The sequence below is a fragment of the Malaya genurostris genome, chromosome 2 (assembly GCF_030247185.1).
Source record: "Malaya genurostris strain Urasoe2022 chromosome 2, Malgen_1.1, whole genome shotgun sequence".
NCBI classification, from domain to species: domain Eukaryota; kingdom Metazoa; phylum Arthropoda; class Insecta; order Diptera; family Culicidae; genus Malaya; species Malaya genurostris.
The window spans coordinates 352,048,214-352,067,824 of record NC_080571.1 but is presented as its reverse complement, the minus strand read 5'-3'; the positions used below and the strand labels follow the sequence as shown (position 1 = coordinate 352,067,824).

The 19,611-nt window shown below is 35.6% G+C and overlaps 1 long non-coding RNA gene across 2 annotated transcripts; it reads left to right on the top strand.

Annotated features, from left to right (window-relative positions):
* The first annotated feature begins 7,686 nt into the window (after nt 1–7,686).
* On the top strand, nt 7,687–9,251 carry LOC131432149 (uncharacterized). Of its 2 annotated transcripts, none has more exons than XR_009229796.1 (2): nt 7,687–8,508; nt 8,723–9,251. It is a non-coding gene; the product is annotated as an uncharacterized LOC131432149 (long non-coding RNA). The 2 variants fall into 2 exon arrangements; XR_009229797.1 differs by having other exon boundaries at nt 7,687–8,512.
* The last annotated feature ends 10,360 nt before the right edge of the window (nt 9,252–19,611 follow it).

Here is a 19,611-nt window from a genome sequence, read left to right as displayed (position 1 = left end):
CGAAACCTGTACAGCTAAAGTAAGTTGGTATGGCCATCAATTAATATGACCTACAAATTAAGAAGATGCTTTCCGTTCTCCACGAATCAAAATAAGGGAGCAGCTATCTCGGAACATTTCTCAAAATCTATCACAAGTCTTGTGGATTTTTGTGCTCCAGAAATGGACATTCAGAAGGTCTTAAACATGTGGGATTGAAATGGCATGACAGTAAATGTTAAGAAACGTAATACAATAACCTCCTCTCGGTCATAGTCGCAAAAATTATTTAAATACCTAATAATGATAGTTCACGTGTAACAGTTTAAGGGGTCTGTTAAAAATGCCGGTACTTAAGCAATCTTCAGTAACATTATTTTTTCATTCTGGGCCCCTCCCGAAACTTAATCCTGGATACGCGCCTGCTCAAAACGATTGGTTGTGTATGTTCGTGTGTTCCGCCTTATAATTGTACCGTTACAATTATGCAAGTGACGCAAAATTCACACGATCAGCTAACTAGTGCGGGGGACTATCGATTTGCGGATGTGTGGAAAAACATGTCACTTTTATTCTTATTCACGTTATCCAGTCATGTCTCGAACATTACCCATACATTTTTTTTTGCGTTAATACTAGATCTCGACGTTTCGTGAATTTCAAGACGAAACCAGAAAACTGCATGGCTTTGAAAATTCTGATAACAAAATAGCTTAAAAAATCGTATAACTGAAATTTCGCTCGCAAAATTTTGAAATTTGTCATGAAAAAAGTCGCATAAAACTATAGCTCCACCTATATTGAACTGCGCGAACTATTTACTATCGGTACACCCCTTGTGTTATGTACACGTTTTTTCACTAGTTGGTTCCCCCCAGTTTGTCAATACAGATCAGCTGCTTGCAGGGATGCCTGATTTCATTAGGCTTTGTATAATATTTGAAAATGAATTGTCGCTATTAATTATGGGATTACGTTGATAATACATTATCTTTTCGAAAACAAACTGTTCCAGATTAAAAATCTGACTCGATCAGGAAGAAACCCGTTATCGCAAATCGCTATAAGAATCAGAGAATTGAATCAGATATCAAAGAATATAAACTTAACTGGAAACTGCAAGAATACACATCCTGTATTGAAAGAAGAAAAAATTGAAAAAGGTTACTATGAAGACACGAACAATGAACATGAATCGAGAGTTTTTTTTTGCCAAATCGAATTCAGTGATTTTTTGTAAAACATTGACAGCATTAACCAATGGTTTTTAACTAAATCAAACGAGATTGCTGCCTTGAACTTAGTTATTCAAGATACAGTACAGGTCAAAGAGATACGCATTGAAAGCAGTTGCTTAAAACACATTTTTTCGTATTTCGAGACGCATTTATCGTTCAAACCTATCAGAAAAATGCACTAAACATTTTAATTTGACTGATGTTAAATGTAAAATGGTATTAATTCCTATAAATGATTATGGGGAAGCAGTATTTATTCCTCTCATTCATACAATGCGACCATAGGAAACTGAAATCAATAAATCAATAAAGCCCAGTATTCTTGTTGAGTATTTCGAAAGATGTTGCAAGTTGTGCCATGAAATTCATCATTTTAAGTTGATTGTCACTGTCACTGAGAAAGATAGCAAAAATGGAAGGAGTAAGTGAAAAAGCCGTGCGAAATGCAATCAGGAAGTTCGGTGAGGATAACACCTTTGAGGATAAACCGAAAACGGCTCGAAAAAAGGTCCTGCTAACCCTTAGTTGGATAAACGTATACTGAAGGCGTTCGAGCAAAAGAAGAATGTTTCAGTTCGGAATGTGGTAAAAAAAGTGGGCACTTCGAAGTCAAATGTTCTTCGTGCTAAAGAACGTTTGAATCTTCGAACCTATGAGAAGCAGAAACAACCAAAACGTAGTTCGAAACAAGAAGCATCGATCAGGCCGAGGGTTCGAAAGCTGTACAATACGATTCTTGCTGGAAATTCGAACTGCATAATCATGGACGACGAAACCTAGGTGAAACTCGATTACAAATCCTTGCCGGCACCACAATATTATACGGTGCGAGAAGGGCAAGTGTTGAACCAGTCCGAGACATCGATTGCAGTCGAAAAATTTGGTAAGAAAGCTATGGTCTGGCAAGCAATTTGTAGCTGCGGTAAGATTTCGAAACCCTTAATCACCATTACCTTAATGAACAGCGAAATATACATCAAGGAATGTTTACAAAAACGACTTCCACCCATGATTCAAAGCCACAAGGATCCTGTTGTCTTCTGGCGAGATCTTGCTTCTTGTCACTACTCGAAATCAACGGTAGAATGGTATACTACCAAAAATGTCACTTTCGTCCCAAAAGACATGAATCCACCAAATTGCCCACAACTTCGACTAATTGAGGAATTTTGGGCATGACGAAGGCACATCTTTGGAAACATGTCTCGGCAGCCGAAACCATTCAACAGTTCGAAAAAGATGGGAAAAAAGTGTCAAAACTTGTCGCCAAGAAGTCTGTACGGAATTTAATGAGGAACGTTCGTCAAAAAGGTGCGTCAGCTAGTCTACAATGGCTAAGTAGCAAATGTTGAGGATAATATTCTGTTGTTGTAGTCTAATATTATCAGTGCGTCCATACTTTCTGGGACAGTCTTCACTTCCAGAGGTATTGTTATTGTTATTTTCTTCTGATGTTGATAGATATTCAACAGTATCTGCAGGAATAGTTTCTTCGATGAACACTGATTGCACCTTTTTGGTGTCAACGTTTGATTAGATATTTTCCTCGTAAATAATAATTTCAGATTGGTTTTCTGATGTTTGAACCTGCAATTTGAATGTGCAACAGTCATAAAAACAGATCTTTCATGTAGTTATATTACTTACTAATTCCTCGTTGATCAACTTTCTTTGTCCCGAAGGATTGACATTCTGCTTCTGAAGAAGAAGAAATTCATTGAAATCTTTTACCACACTGCTAATTTTTTTGGTCCTTTTCGAACATTTGTTTGACAAAACTTCTTAGCTTTCGGTTGCTCAATTTCTTCGTCATCCACTTCCGTATCTGGCAATGACTCCATTCTTTCCATTTCACATAATGCATCAACGTACAATGGCAGCTCACGTTTCAACGTGCAATGAATTTTTTCCCAATTGGCTTGAGGATAAGAATTCTCGTCTCGGCACAGCTTAGTTACAGATGATTTCTTAGGCCAGTGGAGCGTACCCATTTTTTCCCATTTGGAAGGTACAACACAGAGACATATTTCTCCATTCTCTTTTGTTTGAACGATTTTAAAAGGCATGCAGAATTTGATTTTCGATTATATTTTAGTTCGATTCGAACTTCAGAAAAACTCAATAAAACAACTACGATAAACTAATTAACTTTTAATAGTGCAGTATTGGAGCCAACTTTCAAAGGACCAGCGTTGCCAGGTCATTTTTCCAAAAATCTGTATTCGGTGCAAAAATCAATCTGTGCCATATTGGTGTCAAAATCTTTTGTACATAAGTACTAGGAAAATGATACAAAGCCTTATTTAGGTGAGCAAAAAAAAAGGTCCCGCGACAACCTTTTCTAATGTGTATTCAAGTTAAAAACCAAAATCGGTATTTATCTATTTATCTGAACGATCCGTGAATTATCGGTATTTTCAGAAAACATATCTGTATTGCGGCAACGTTGCATAGGACCCCAATTCTAGAGCAATATATGAAATGAGTTTTTTTTTCGCGAGTACATATTATTTTGGTTTTGTTGGTTTTGTTATAAATTGATAAAACATAATTTCGATTCTGCACTACATGCAAAAAATGCAATCTATTTTCCCATTTTAAAGATGATTGGATAAGTTGTTTCATGCTTGATGTATCAAAACATAACACAATTACATAAAAGCAATGATCTCAGTAATGTGTAAGTCATTTTTAATGTAGTATTCATATGCTAAACCCATTGGTAAAAATGAAATCTTCTATTTCTGTTCGATGCATGGGCTCAAGTTAATAAAAATTTTCGTATTCAGACACAGTAACATTTGACAAATGTCATCCGAATATTGCACGATTCTTCTATGGTGTGTACATAGCGCCTTCTACAAAAAAAAATATGATTGGCAATATTCAGTATTGTTTAGTCTTGATCAATATATCAATTCAATTTGAGTGCACAGGGGCACTTTCTATCACACTATCAATTGTCACAATCGATAGTATTGTCAACACATCAAGAATTATTCAAAAAATAACTCCTTCAGAAGTCGCTTTTCAGACTATGCACACATATATTTTGCTTCAAAGATTATAGTTGAAACAATTGCAATTAGTTTTTTTTTATGAAAATTATTCAATGTTTTAAAAATTTTGTTTATTGCGTGATATTTAGAATCACGACTGTTTCATATATTAATCCAGATTTATTTTTCAGATGTACATGTGTGTGTTTGTTCACCAGATGAAAGTTGCACTAGAAGCAAATTGATTTTAAGGTAGCATTACTGCATTACATTTGTTGAGAGCTCTATGATTCATCACAACTTTAATTAAGTATCATTAGCTATAAAAATAAAATTATGACCACCATAATGATATTCTACCGTATCTTTTATTAATATGAAATATGATTTAAACTTTATACTTAAAGAGAATAAATGAATGAATAAAATTGATTCATACCAAAATGGAGATGAATCACTGAAATTATTTTTTAGAATATTTGTAGGTTTTTGGTGAAATTGCATATTTTTGAGGGCGATCAGATGAAAAACTGTTTTTTGCCTTCATTTTCACGATAAAAATGGAAGCGCATGCCTTTTTATGTTCTAGAGAAATTAGAAAAGTGGTATATAAAATATTATTACATCATATATATATTAGTGGATCAGGGTCATGTCGCCGAAAGCCATTTCGCCGAAAGCCGTTTCGCCGAATGTCATTTCGCCGAATGGGCCACTTCGCCGAATGTCATTTCGCCGAAAGCCATTTCGCCGAAAGCCATTTCGCCGAAAGGGTCATTTCGCCGAAAGGGTCATTTCGCCGATTCCTACAAATGTCTTAAAATCGTAATGCGAATCGATTTAAAATAAAGACAAATTAAAGATAATAACGTGACGCCCGTTTTGTTGACCTACAATTGTACTTCTTGAATAAAGATTGATTCATGAACCTCAGAACGGAGTTCCCAAAGAAACTTGTTGACTACTAATCATCAAAGCAATTCCATAGGTATCTACCAAGAAAATGTATGTGATATTTTCCGTTTACTAAATAAAAAAATATTTAATGCGGCTTCGCCACATCGATTTGATTCGTGTGCTGTCCGACCTCGCTACCGCTCGTTCGGACCTAACTAAAGCAAAGAAACCTAGCTTTGAGTAGACCGGGCAAACGAGGCGGTTACAGGTTTGTATGCAAGAGGCCGCCGCTTCCGACGGCGGGTCGGCGGCCACCTCAGCCGGCGTCGCCTCGGCGGCTTTATGCCGCCGAGCCATCTTGGATTCGGTTATGTGGCTGCGCCACATCAGTTATACAGGAAGCATAAAAAATAATTATGTATTCGAAATTTCCCTTTCGGCGAAATGACCCTTTCGGCGAAATGACCCTTTCGGCGAAACGACTTTCGGCGAAATGACCTATTCGGCGAAACGACTTTCGGCGAAATGGCATTCGGCGCAATGACCCGCTCCCATATTAGTTCACACAATCATCTTTTCCAAAACTACACACTTAAAAAATGTTACATCTTTATAGATGCACATAAAAGGAGCGTCTCGATTTACTTACATTCACAATACAAAGCATTTAAAGATAAGTCATATTATTAACTTAACAGTTGTTTTAGCTTAAACTCACATCGATACAGACGCAAAATTTATGTTTACATGTTAGTAGATGTAATATTGTGTCATCACCGAAGAAATTACGGCATACTTGAATTTACGTCAAGCGTAAATTTAATTTTTTCTAAGACATACATCACCATAAATATGTTCCACAAAGACGCAACATTAATAAACCTTCTGATGGTTGGTCCACTTCGCTGGAACATGGCCTTATAATGGTTTTCAGTCGGTTATGGTGGAGTTTGCAGTGTTAAGGCTAGTTTTATGAAATAATCTTCCAAACTGCTAATAGCTGGTTCTGAAACTAAAATTGTTACTTTGGATGTGACGTATGCGAGTGCTGTCCCAACTGAAGTAATATTCGAAATGGCTATTAACACACGGAAAGACCGAAATCAGCATTTTGGCGAAAAAATTAGTTGATTTTCTGATTTTAGTTAGTTATTTTTTGAGACAACTAAAAAAATCTTACTTTTGCTAATTTAGATTTTTTAATTCTAATTCCCTTAATAATAATAAAATATTTGTTGAAATGACTATTTTTTTTAGTTGAATTCACCAATTAAACACCAATTTCTTAGCTAAGGCACGCTTCATATCCATTCAACTAATTTTTTAGTTGAATTAGAGAAACAAAACGTTGTTTTCAACCAACATAAATGGTTGAATTGGTTTCTGCCATTTGCAGCTACATGGCGCTCTGACACCGAAAAAACGTTAACACCGTAATGACTACTAGCCACTAGATGGCACACGACTACCGAAAAAAAAAATCAGTCACGATTATCTTTTCTATATTGGCGATACGATGTTGTATTGGAGAAAAAGACATAAGCGAAACATAAACTTCATTTTGAAAATTTTTCTTCTCAATTGCTGTTTTCTTCATTCGACTTCGCGAAATCGACTCTCTCACTGAAAACTTTGAGCACTCGGAACACAAAACCCGAATACAAGTAGTACACCGGACGGCGTAGCCCGGAAGGTTGGAAGATACAAAAAACATAATTCGACATGTACAATTAGAGAGCAACATTCGAAACTCACTTTCCTGTTCCGCGTAAAAACATTATTACACACAATCTCTTCAAATGCGCACAAATTCTGAATAAATACACTTTCCACTCATAGTTTGCGTCATTTTTACATATCGGTTTAGAAAGTTATATATGGATATATCGTAACACATCCGAAAAACATCAAAACAATTTTCAGGCAGTTTCAACAAGGCTGTCCTTTTTAGCTTTTTAATGGATTGTTTTGCTTTGACACGTCTCATGAGTTTTTGACTAATAAAGTGGTTAATCAAACCAATTTCATTTTTGTTTTCTTCGTACTGTCCTTCAGCAATGATGGTGATAGATAAATAGAAAAAATTTATCTGATTTTAATAACAAAATTAGTTGTCAATGAGAATTTCGTGTTGGATTGAAATATTGCTGGTTTGTGTCCAGGATATTCGCCAACTAAACACATTCTCTAAAAATAAGAGTTTTTTTCAGCAAAGTAAATTCTCAATTTTAACTAATTTCATAGTTATTTTGGAAATTTTGTTGTTAAATTCAACTAATTCAAAAACAGTGATACGAATTAGGCGTAGAGCTAATTTCGGTCGTTCCGTGGCATGATTGAAGAATCCAATTTGAGTGTCCTGTCTGTTAGTCTGCGACGATATCTATGGGTTACATTATTATTTTCTTATTTTCACATTTCGTCTCAGACTTATTAGCGCATTAGCAGTTCAACATGTACTGCTAATGCTCTGATGAGTTAAAAACGAAAGAAACTGATGCAAGAAACTGATAAATCGTCGTCGTATTCTATTCAGTATCATTTTCTAAGTTACTCTTTTATTCAAATAGCAGTGAACATGACGATATCAAAGAGCAATCCATCAAAACCATTGTCTACAAAAGTGTGCAACGCAAACGATTTGACACATGACAACAATTTCAATTCCACCGCATGCTTTGATTAGTCTGTGAAATCGATGACACATATAAGTTAGATAAGTCACTATCACAACAAACCAATCTATAAATTATCTATAAATTATGGGACGAAAAATTGGATAGTCACTGTGAATCGTGTGATATCCATTACGCTGTTCTTGTTGACCGACTACAGTTTTAATCAGCTGGAACACACATGAAATGAATGAATGAAACTCTCAGCATCTCTATCGCTCTTTCGATCTGGTGCAGCGATGGCCTATGCACATATTGATGCAGTTGCAAGGTTGTCGGTAGATCGCATGCGCGCGCTCCGAACTGTTTTCCACCTGTTTCAATGTAGCACACGACGAATTGACCGTCCCTGCGAGACAGTGTGGGCAAACAATTTCTAGAGAGCGAACCTTGACCTCTCCACGTCTCCGTTTTCCTTCGTGGATGTTTCGGGACGCTCGATACCGTCATATGGAAATAGTAGAGCCCCGAAGGAACAATCCTGAACCAGAAAGTATCCTGACTCGTTCATTGGACAGTGATCAAGTGCAACTTCAGTTTTTGGTCGTCGCCTACTGAGTGTCACTAGAAATCAACACTCCGAAAGCACGATAAAGGGCATAACTGCAGTACCAGCGATTATCGGAAGAGCGCGGATCGTGTGTCAACAATTACTGCCAGTGCGTTATTCAATTATCGTTTGCCCTACTTATCGGAAGTATTGCATAAGGGCGATAGAAGGTAGGTACGTGTTTTTGCTATTCGGCATGTTGTGTAGGAAAGTTTTTCAAACGTTTCACTAGTTCGTGATAAACCCAACGACGAGCACGGTAATTTAGAACTACTCTCAACCAATCGTTGTAAAGATATTAAAACTTTTAGATAAATTTTGTAAATCAATTGATTATTTAAAGTTGTGTTTGATTGTGATAAAGTTTTTTTTATTATATAATAGGAACTGCACGACAGGACGAGAGCGCGTACTGGAGAGTAAGAGAAACAGGAACTAGAGAGCACGAGTGTTGCAGCACTAGCATGACTTCACCGAAAATTCCAGCCGACAAAGCGTCAGCCAATCCTCCGGCCACGAAACAGCATACACCCGAGGCCAGCAATGGTGGCGTGGAGATGGGAACTGGTGCTGCAGCATCAACTCTCGACGGCATACGGCATAGAGTTGAGCCGTATGGATTTTTCAGCTGGTTGAAGGTCTTCCGTTTTGCCAACCTGATGATCAGACAAGGATGTTGAACAGCTCAAGTTTCGAATTATGATTTCGTCTCGCAGTAGATAAGATGTTCTAGAAAATTCCCAGTTGTTATAAGATTGTGGCATATTAGCTAAAAGTGTTCTTAGTTGTAACTCTAAAGTAGTTTATCTAGATTTAAAATACTTTTAAACACCATACGATTCGCAAAACGTGTTTGTTATTGACAACAAGATTCTATCAACTAATACATGATCTAATTCTGTGTAACATAAAAGTGGCAATTTCCTTCCCCTGTTGTTTTTTTGTTGTTGCGAATAATGCTTCCCCTTCTCGAAATTCAAGTGAGTCAATTTATGACTGATTTTATGATCTATAAATTTTTTATATGTTAACCGAGTGAGATTTTTTAACTGGTGATCTCAACACAATAGCCTTTAGGATTTTAGAACCCGATTGTAACGTTTTTCCAATGGATTCAACAATATGAAAGTATTTTAACATTTTTCACTTTGTTTTGTGATGCTCTTTTCTATCCATTCTTATATATGAAAACATTTCAAATTTCAGCACGACACGAAAAAACGGGTATCCTACTATCAAAAAACATTATTTCCTATAGTGAAAAAAAAAACAAATAAAAAGATGGATACCGAAGCCCGTAGTAGCAAGCCATCCGTTACGGTTATACAGGCCAATCAAACAAAAAAAATCCCAAGACCTCCTGCACGTCCAAGTGCATTAGATTTATCTCTTTGCTCGGCTCCAATTCGACTAGATTGTACCTGGAAAGTATCTCCTGATTTACACGGTAGCGATCATTTACCAATCATCATCTCAATTAGCAGTAACAAAGGCATTGCTAATTCAGTTAATATTCCTTATGATTTGACAAAAAATATTGACTGGATTAAATACCAAAGTAGTATCTGTAGTATTTTGGATTCGCCCTTCTATGAAAAACAGCTGAAATATTGTTTTGAATTTATATTTTCGGAAGTTTATAATCCAATGGACAATCCTTGATGATTTTTCGGGCCGAAAATTTTTCATTTTACTTCCCTTTGAGAGTATTTTTCCACAAACTTTTTCATCGCTGGTGTTAAGATATTTTTTCTTATATATAATAGGTAAGGTAACGAAACTTCATAGAAAAATATAAGACTTTTTTTTATCGCGACAGCATATATGTTTTTATATACTAATCGGTTCTAATCAAATTTGTCTAGACTTTGTCAGATTTAATCTATGATATAAGCCTTCAAAGTCGAGATATTCGATGTGTGCTGCAATTTTCAGCAGTTCTTCAGTCAGAAAAAAGTATAGCACGAGAAGTAAACTCAATGAATTATTCCGCAATAGTTCATTCTCAAACGAATGTTAAGCCTGACTTTTTGGATTAAATATGAGTTTTGATCAATTTTTCACCAATGTTAATTTGGTAAGTTGGTTACATTTTATGAATGCAGATTTTAATTCCCTAATAAAAAAGTTAACAACACTGCTTCAATGCATTCGTATTAGATTGCGCTACACAAAATAAATAAAACTAAACATTTTCTGTTACAAAAGCAGTTTGCCGGAAAAATAAATAGTTTTACGACAACATTCCATATCCATTGCCTTTTGCGTGTTAAATTAAAGGTTCCTTTTTCGCGGGTTTACTTATAGAAGGTACGTAAATCTCTATATCGCAATAATTTGTGCAAGAGGAAATCCACATAGGAATGTGTTTGTTGCTAATCAAATGTGTCAGTGGAAGTAAGCTGAAACTGAAATAATTTTTCTCGAGCAATTTCAAGGAAAACGGAAGAGTTTTAGACTAAGTTTTTCGCTTTTCTTGAATTGCAATTTTAAGCAGTATGAACCGATTGGTTTATGAGTAAAATCAGGAAAAGAAGCGCCGGAATTTGTTTTTACGCACACATTGTTGGCATTACTCATACGCTTGCAAAGAGTCCCAAGCAACCAGAAGTTCCACAATTACTTAAAAAGTCCACTTTCTTGCTGCGTAAAAGTACACGCGGAACTTTTGAGAACTTGAAAGTACAGATCAAGTTCCGCGTGAACTTTCTAGTTGCTTAACAAAACACGTGGCAATTTTTGACAGTTCGAAGTACAGAACAAGTTCCGCGTGAACTTTCTCGCTGCATAGAAGCTGAACAATGTATTCTAGAACAGGGCTTGCATATTGAAGCAACGAATATGAACGAAAGGGTTTCACTATCTGTGCTATTCACACACATTCGTATGTCAGGTAGAATTCACAGCGCAACCCAAGCCAGGAGAGCTGCTTCGTTCGTTCATTAGTTCATGAATATGCCCGCTTGCTGAGACCTATGCTTCATGAGGTTAGCATTTGATGAATGGTTCTCATATTGTAGATGCCTATGAGGAAACTAGTTTCATAACTTTTAGTTCCGATGAATATTAATTTAAAGAACATTGCTTTTAGTGTTTCTAGGATATGTACACAGTGTAAACTGCCAAGAAACAAATGGATCGTTTTGAAATGGGCTCAAATGCAAAATTTCTGCTATAAAATGTTTAAAGTCTGTTTGAAATGTGATCAAATTTGGTCTTGGAATGCGAACATTATGTTAAAAATGATTTCTGTAAACCTACTTTTTAAAAATAAACCGTAAACATTGCCTATATGACGTTGCTTCGCGTCTTGTAGCACAACGTGAGGCATGGTCTTCTTTCTCGTACAATACTAACGAGAGTGAACCCTTCATTTCATTACATTGTCATGGATTGCTTAGTTCAAGTTGTAACTGAGAATGAGAGCACAGACAATTTACTTGGCAAGGGGAATTGGTCTGCTCAGTAGCATATACTCTCACGCATCCAGTTTCTCTCTAATATAGGTCTCTCATTCAGCTATGTCAAGCAAAGTGTTCACAGCAGATATTTTTTGTTGCTTCGTTCGTTTGAGGATTCACAATACAAGCCCTGTTCTAGAAGCAGCATAGAAGTTCGTTCCGCTGCGTCGCGCGAACTTTCAAGTGTGGATAATTACTTAAAAAATGGGCTGCTTAGAATGCTATTGATTAACTTTGAGAGCTGCTTAAGCCAAATAAGTCCCTTTTATCCGAACTTTTGGTTAGTTGGGGTGTTGCTCCTTAAAGGAGTGTCACAATCGTCATCCAAATCATCCAAATTTGCAACCCAAAGGATGTAAAACAAGTCATGTCAGCAGCATTGTCGTTTTCGCTTAAGAAAACTAAAACTGGCCCAGGGTAGTTTCTTCGAACAAACACTTTTCACGAATCTGTTTTGGGTTCACACTTAGCGACATGGGAGTGAGGAAATCCGATATAAGAATCAGGTTCGAAACTGACTCGATTTTTAGTTCAATGACGTTGGAAGTAGGTTTGAAGCTGGTTTCAAGCGAACGGTTTGACAGCAGTCAGAGTGAAAGCTGCCGACTCCTAAAAACACGGGTTACTTTGATTCACGTTATTTTTAATTTTCATGTTTTTAATGTCGTTTTCGCTTTATGCCAAACCTAACCCAGTTTCCATTCTGACTGCTGTCAAACCGTTTGTTTGAAGCTAGTTTCGAACACGGTTTCAATATTGTTGAACTGAAAATCAAGTCAGTTTCGAACCTGGTTTTTATATCAGGTTTGCTCAGATCCCCGTTGCTAAGTGCGGAACCAACACAGTTTTGTTAAAAGTGGTTGTTTGATGAAACTACTCTGGATCAGTTTCAGTTTTCTCAAGCGAAAACGACATAAGAGTATAGGTTTATAAGACAGACATAGACCACTAGGTGGATAAAATATAAAGGGCTTTTCTATAATGTTAGCAATGTATAAGAATAAAAAAAAATACGTTTTAGTAAACTAGTTCGGTCTATTCTAGAGTCATGAGCATTGGGAGCAGAACAACGCAATATTGACTGAAATTGCAGGAAAAATATTATTGTGCAAAATTTTTCAAACATTATTTTAATGTATTCATTGAATAAAACCTGCTAATAATGCCTTAGTTGGAAAAATTATGTTTCCTTTTCCTTGCATTTACACCAAAGAACATGTAAAAATGTGCGATTCGAAAATAACTAAGCTTGGAGTTGATTGCAATTAAATAACAAAAATTGGTAAGTGACTGGGCGATAGTTGAATAGAGAACCATTATAGATCACAAAGTACGTCCTCCCTGGTTTCAAGCAAATGAGTTGCACAGATTCACCAAAATAGGACCATTAGATGTTATGTTACATATTTCAAGTACCAAACAGCAAATACCGATAAAAACTGATGCAATCTTTATTTGAATCGATTCGCTATTTGTATTAATTAGTATAAGTTCGTAAATTTTGGTTTTTCTTTGTGGACGCATCAATCAAGAACTGATGGACGGATTTACATGATTTGTTGGAGTTATCGCGCTGCTCATGGAGAAGCAGCTTAAAAGCTCCCATCAGCTGCGTCGTGTGAAATTTCAAGTGTGGATAATTACTCAAAAACGGGGTGCTTGGTATGCTATCCAAGATGTATGTAAGCTGCTTAAGCAAAATCAATAAAGAGAAGGCTAATACAATCACTGTGAAAACCGATATGTGATCCGTAACCGTTGGAATCAGTTCGCCGAGATCGCAAAATGTCTGTGTGCGTGTAGTTGACAAAAATATACACACACTTTGCTCCTACTTAGGCTCAAATAAAAGGCACGACCTGAATAAAAAGCGAAAAAATGGCAAAATTATGCTTCCATTTGGTATAATAGCTTGTTTTGTTATGGTTCCGCAATTTAGAGATAACAGTTCCAGTTCTAGCATTAAGAATTCAGTTTCTGAACATAGTTTAAGCAAATACAAATAATAATACCCCTAAGTCCCATATAAACGAATCGCCAATGTTTGGTTCACAGCATGAACAAGTAAGCCTAGCAAATATCTCCCTTTCGTTGCGATAGTGTGAAAATGTGAAAGGAGATCGTTTCTGGCAACGCTTTATGCTAGTTGCTACGGTGCAAAACAAACTTGTTTGTTTATCGTTGCTCTATTAAACTCTATTATTGCGTTTACATCAAATTGTATGGGATATCAAGTGATATCGCACATGATATCATCGGATATCAAGTATATCGGTATATCACTTGATATCAGCGTTAATGTGAACATACTATAAGCAATTACAAATAATGGATGCGATGACTAAAAGCTTAGCTTGTGAGCTAGGGCCGAAGAAAATTCGAATCTTACCGTTATCTTGACCAGCATGGGTCGCGAGAACTAGAATGGTCCGGCTGAAATCCATTCACTGATCGCAAAAATACCATTCGCTCGTTCGTTTTCGTTCAAGATCGTTGCCCGTCGAAGGCGACCCCAATTGCAAATAAATCCATTTTCATGTTTTTATAAAATCGGTTTATTTCATATTTCATGATGTTCAAACTCGATTACGACACAAAAAACGTATATTTTGTTTTCGTCTTAAAAGTAGCATTTCAAAAGAAGGGTCGAGTATGAAAATTTAATGTGTTGACGATCGTGTGATTACTACTGAACAATAATATAAATGCAATTGAGTATGAATGAAAAAATGATGATAAGTATATCACTTAGGTCGTCAAAATTGATGAGCTTAGAGTACACAAAACAGCCCTGGTAAGTCACTTCGTATTATCACTAATAGGAATTATAATATTGGCTACGCGGTCCGTATTTGGCTGACGCTGGTAGATGATCTCAACGGGAAACGACTCCAGTGGCTGAAGTGTGCAAGTCTCCTTCATTGCGGACGCCGGTAGAGACGATTCCATCAAATCACGCTTTGCACGATCGCGATTCTTGCGTTAAATTAATTAGAGCCTTCTAGGTGACTGAAACTGCATACAAAAAGTTTCCAATGAATTATAAGCGAAGTTAAATGCTCTTGTATTTCAGAAATACTCACCATAGATACATCACGAGATTTTATTAATCCGAAATGACGAGTTCAAATTGAACCGTTGAGAATGTGGCCCGTCACACTGTTGTATCGCACTCCTTGCAGGGTACAACTTAGTGAAATGTTCCACTTTTTGGCGCATCAAATTATCGATTCTCTTCGAAACCAAATCTGATTCCGTCTTTTTCATCATAATAAACAGTAACTATGACGAATTGATTTCTACCCTTCAGCGTTGCTAGTTGTATGGAAAATTCGTTAAAGTACATTGTCACTCTGACAGTGTATCATGACAATGTACCGCACGATGCAAAATGTGTCCTTGAAAATTTGTCGGAGTACTCCGTATTATAATTTGTATTTGGTTTAAGGCTCAGAATTCAGTTCTAGATACAGAATCTAATTCCAGAAACAAGTATTCAGCTTCAAATTTCATTTTCAAATGAAAGGAGAATATTCTGCTGTTCTACATTTGAGTGAAATGGCATCAATATTGTGGAGCATCGAAAGGCCTTGATTAATCAATTCCTCTCAGACCATTTTCCGCTAAGAATTACTACGAGTTTATCTTCCTCTGGTATTAGCAAATTGGCATTTTGCACATTGGCTTTGTACGCTGTTCGTAGTTCACGCAGTGCTCGTTCTGGTGTGGGAAAAATTGTGATGAGATTTATTTTATGCACCACTCACAGTGTGAGTTTCTACAAGAGATTCTACAAGTCAGCTTTTCTAAGGCCTAAAAATGTTTACGAAAGAGCTGTAAGAACCATTGAACTGCTGAAATATGCTCATTAGTAAAGCCGCAGTAATATTTTCCCGGGTACTCGACTTTCGATCAACGAATTGTGATATAATTGGGTACAATATCTTTGCTTCGACTCTAAGAAGAAATAATTTTTCGAAAATTGTTCAATATTGCTGTTATAGCAAAGAGAAAACTCGAAACGAATGCACCCTTAAGGACTGAGGACAGCACGCTTAAGGAGCAAGACACCTTGTAAGCGTATGAGTAATGTCAACATTGTGCGTAAAAACAAATTCCTGCGCTGATTTTAATTAATTAAACGTCCATATAGTTGAATTATAAACAAATCAGTTCATTCGGCTTTGTAATTTATAATTGTAATTCAAGAAAAACGAAAATCTTAGTCCAAATCTCTTCCGTTTTTTTTTTTTTGAAAACCCGAGAAAAATTATTTCAGTTTCAGCTTACTTCCACTAACACACTTGATTAGCAACAAACACTTTCCTGTATGGATATGTATGGATCTTGCAGAAATTATTGCGAAATAAAGCTTTACCTACCTTCTATAAGTAATTCCGCAAAATAGGAACCGTTAATTTAACATGCGAAAGGCAATTGACATGAAGGGTTGTCGTAAAACTATTTATTTTTCCGACAAACTGCTTTTGTAACAGAAAATGTTTAGTTTTATTTATCTTGTGTAGCGCAATCTAATACGAATGCATTGAAGCAGTGTTGTTAACTTTTTTATTAGGGAATTAAAATCTACATTTATTAAATGTAACCAACTTACCAAATTAACATTGGTGAAAAATTGATCAAAACTCATATTTAATCCAAAAAGTCAGGCTTAACATTCGTTTGAGAATGAACTATTGCGGAATAATTCATTGAGTTTACTTCTCGTGCTATACTTTTTTCTGACTGAAGAACTGCTGAAAATTGCAGCACACCTCTACTTGCTCATCGAATATCTCGACTTTGAAGGCTTATATCATAGATTAAATCTGACAAAGTCTAGACAAATTTGATTAGAACCGATTAGTATATAAAAACATATATGCTGTCGCGATAAAAAAAGTCTTATATTTTTCTATGAAGTTTCGTTACCTTACCTATTATATATAAGAAAAAATATCTTAACACCAGCGATGAAAAAGTTTGTGGAAAAATACTCTCAAAGGGAAGTAAAATGAAAAATTTTCGGCCCGAAAAATCATTAAAAATTGTCCATTGGATTATAAACTTCCGAAAATATAAATTCAAAACAATATTTCAGCTGTTTTTCATAGAAGGGCGAATCCAACATTGACAGCAAATGGAGAAAAACGTCGATAAATGTGTTGACTTTGGTTTCAAATCCAATTTAGAAATTATCGTATATTTCCAGATCAATTTTTGATTAGTCGATGATTTACCACTTTCCTTTATATATACTGAATGATCTAACATAAAAAGAGTTTCGCATTTTTTCGATTTGTTTACTTTTATGCTTCCTGTGTAAATTATGAAGATACGCCCTTGCGCATTTTTCGTGAAATTTGTTGGTTTTCGCGGGTAATTTTATCGTCTCATTTACTATTTCCAGTATTAATAGGCTCGGAAACCATCTAAAATGAAGAAAAAAAAAGTTTCGCCCTTCCTTACTAGAAATTGAAGTATCGCCCTGTTTGTTGGCATGGAACACGGAGGGCGAAACTTAAGTAAACAAATGGAAGGACAGTTGCGCCCTTTATAGTTCTTTGTATTACTAAGATTGAGATTTTTATAGAATCCAAATTTTCAGGCAAAATTGTAGGATTTTGAAGCATTTATTAGTAGGTGAGAGAAACTCGTTTACTTTTGTAAGATTCGCCCAACTGTGAAAAACAGCTGAATTGTGGGCGGGATGAAGTTGGACGGCCAGCTAGCAGAGTTACCATGTCATGTTTTTTAAAATTTGTAGTATATTGTAACCGGGGTTCATTCAAGTGAGCAATAAAGTCCCTTTACAACCTTTTGTAGTTTAGGAAAACATTCCACATGACTAGACGATTTATAATTTTTCCGACATCAAAATTCACAGAATCTCAGAAGAAGTTGATACCTTTTAGGCACCTGGGTTCGATCCCCAACCCCGTACAAAGGGTTAGATGGTTTTTCTGACCCGAAGAGGTGAATGACCTCAAGGTTAAAACCTCTATAATTGGAACAAAAAAAATCTCAGAAGCAAATGATGTTATAATGGCAATTTTCCATTGAGAACTTGAAGAATTTCGGAGACGGAGTGGGAGGTGGAAGAAATAACTCGTACTTTAAGTAAATTTAGGAACATTTTTGGTTTCAGATAATTCTACGCCGAGTTATCGTGGTCACCGCGCAACGTGTTTTTTAAAAGAGGTTTTGGGGAATGGTCTGTTACCGCCTTATGTTTTCATATTAACATTCAAAAATTTAACTAAATATTTAGTAAATTATGCTTTATAATGTAAAAAACGTTTGAATAAATTTGCTTAAGCTGTTTCTCCGTAAAAATTACATAAAAAAAGTTTTTTGATTCAAATTATTCCTTACTCCTCCCTTAACTCTTGTTACCGAACACCTAGCTTAAATCCTAGCAATGTAAAGTTGAATCATAATACAATAAATAGTATACGATATGAAAATTGTCAGTTCAGACCTCAAAATGATAAATGCAGGTGAGGTAGTCTTCAAATTCCCGTCAAATTAAATAAATTTTTTCATGAGCCCTGTTAAGGATACTTGCTACGCTCCCTCTCCCATAAAAATACCCTTACAACTATCTCTGAAGAGCATAAAGCAGCTATGCCAAGTGTGATAGCAATCCGTTCAGTAGTTTCGGAGTTATGCCGTTACAACCCCCTTTTTAAAGGCACTTGCTACACCCACCCCCCATATATATCATATCTAAGGTATGGAAAATGTTTGCATGATCTTCAAAAATTATCGATTCTTGTCGAATTTTATGAATTTTTCCATGACCCCCTTTGTTAATGATACTTGCTACGTTTCCTCCCCTATAAAAATATCTTTATGACTATTTCTGAAGAGCAAGAAATAACTGCGCCAAATTTAAATATATAAATATTAGCAAATTTGCTAGAAATATCTTATTATATAACCAATTTTTTCTGTTATCTCCGTAGTTCGTCTCCGTAATCCTTCATATTTCTTAACTAAGTAACTAAAATTTTTGAACTAATTTGAATAGGGAAAATATTTGTGATTTTAACTTGGTTACTTTGTTCTAATATATATATATATATATATATATATATATATATATATATATATATATATATATATATATATATATATATATATATATATATATATATATATATATATATATATATATATATATATATATATATATATATATATATATATATATATATATATATATATATATATATATATATATATATATATATATATATATATATATATATATATATATACTGGGTGATTTTTTAAGAGCTTGAGAACTTTTTTAAACAATAAAACGCATAAAATTTGCAAAATCTCATCGGTTCTTTATTTTAAACGTTAGATTGGTACATGACATTTACTTTTTGAAGATAATTTCATTTAAATGTTGACCGCGGCTGCGTCTTAGGTGGTCCATTCGGAAAGTCCAATTTTGGGCAACTTTTTCGAGCATTTCGGCCGGAATAGCCCGAATTTCTTCGGAAATGTTGTCTTCCAAAGCTGGAATAGTTACTGGCTTATTTCTGTAGACTTTAGACTTGACGTAGCCCCACAAAAATAGTCTAAAGGCGTCAAATCGCATGATCTTGGTGGCCAACTTACCGGTCCATTTCTTGAGATGAATTGTTCTCCGAAGTTTTCCCTCAAAATGGCCATAGAATCGCGAGCTGTGTGGCATGTAGCGCCATCTTGTTGAAACCACATGTCAACCAAGTTCAGTTCTTCCATTTTTGGCAACAAAAAGTTTGTTAGCATCGAACGATAGCGATCGCCATTCAC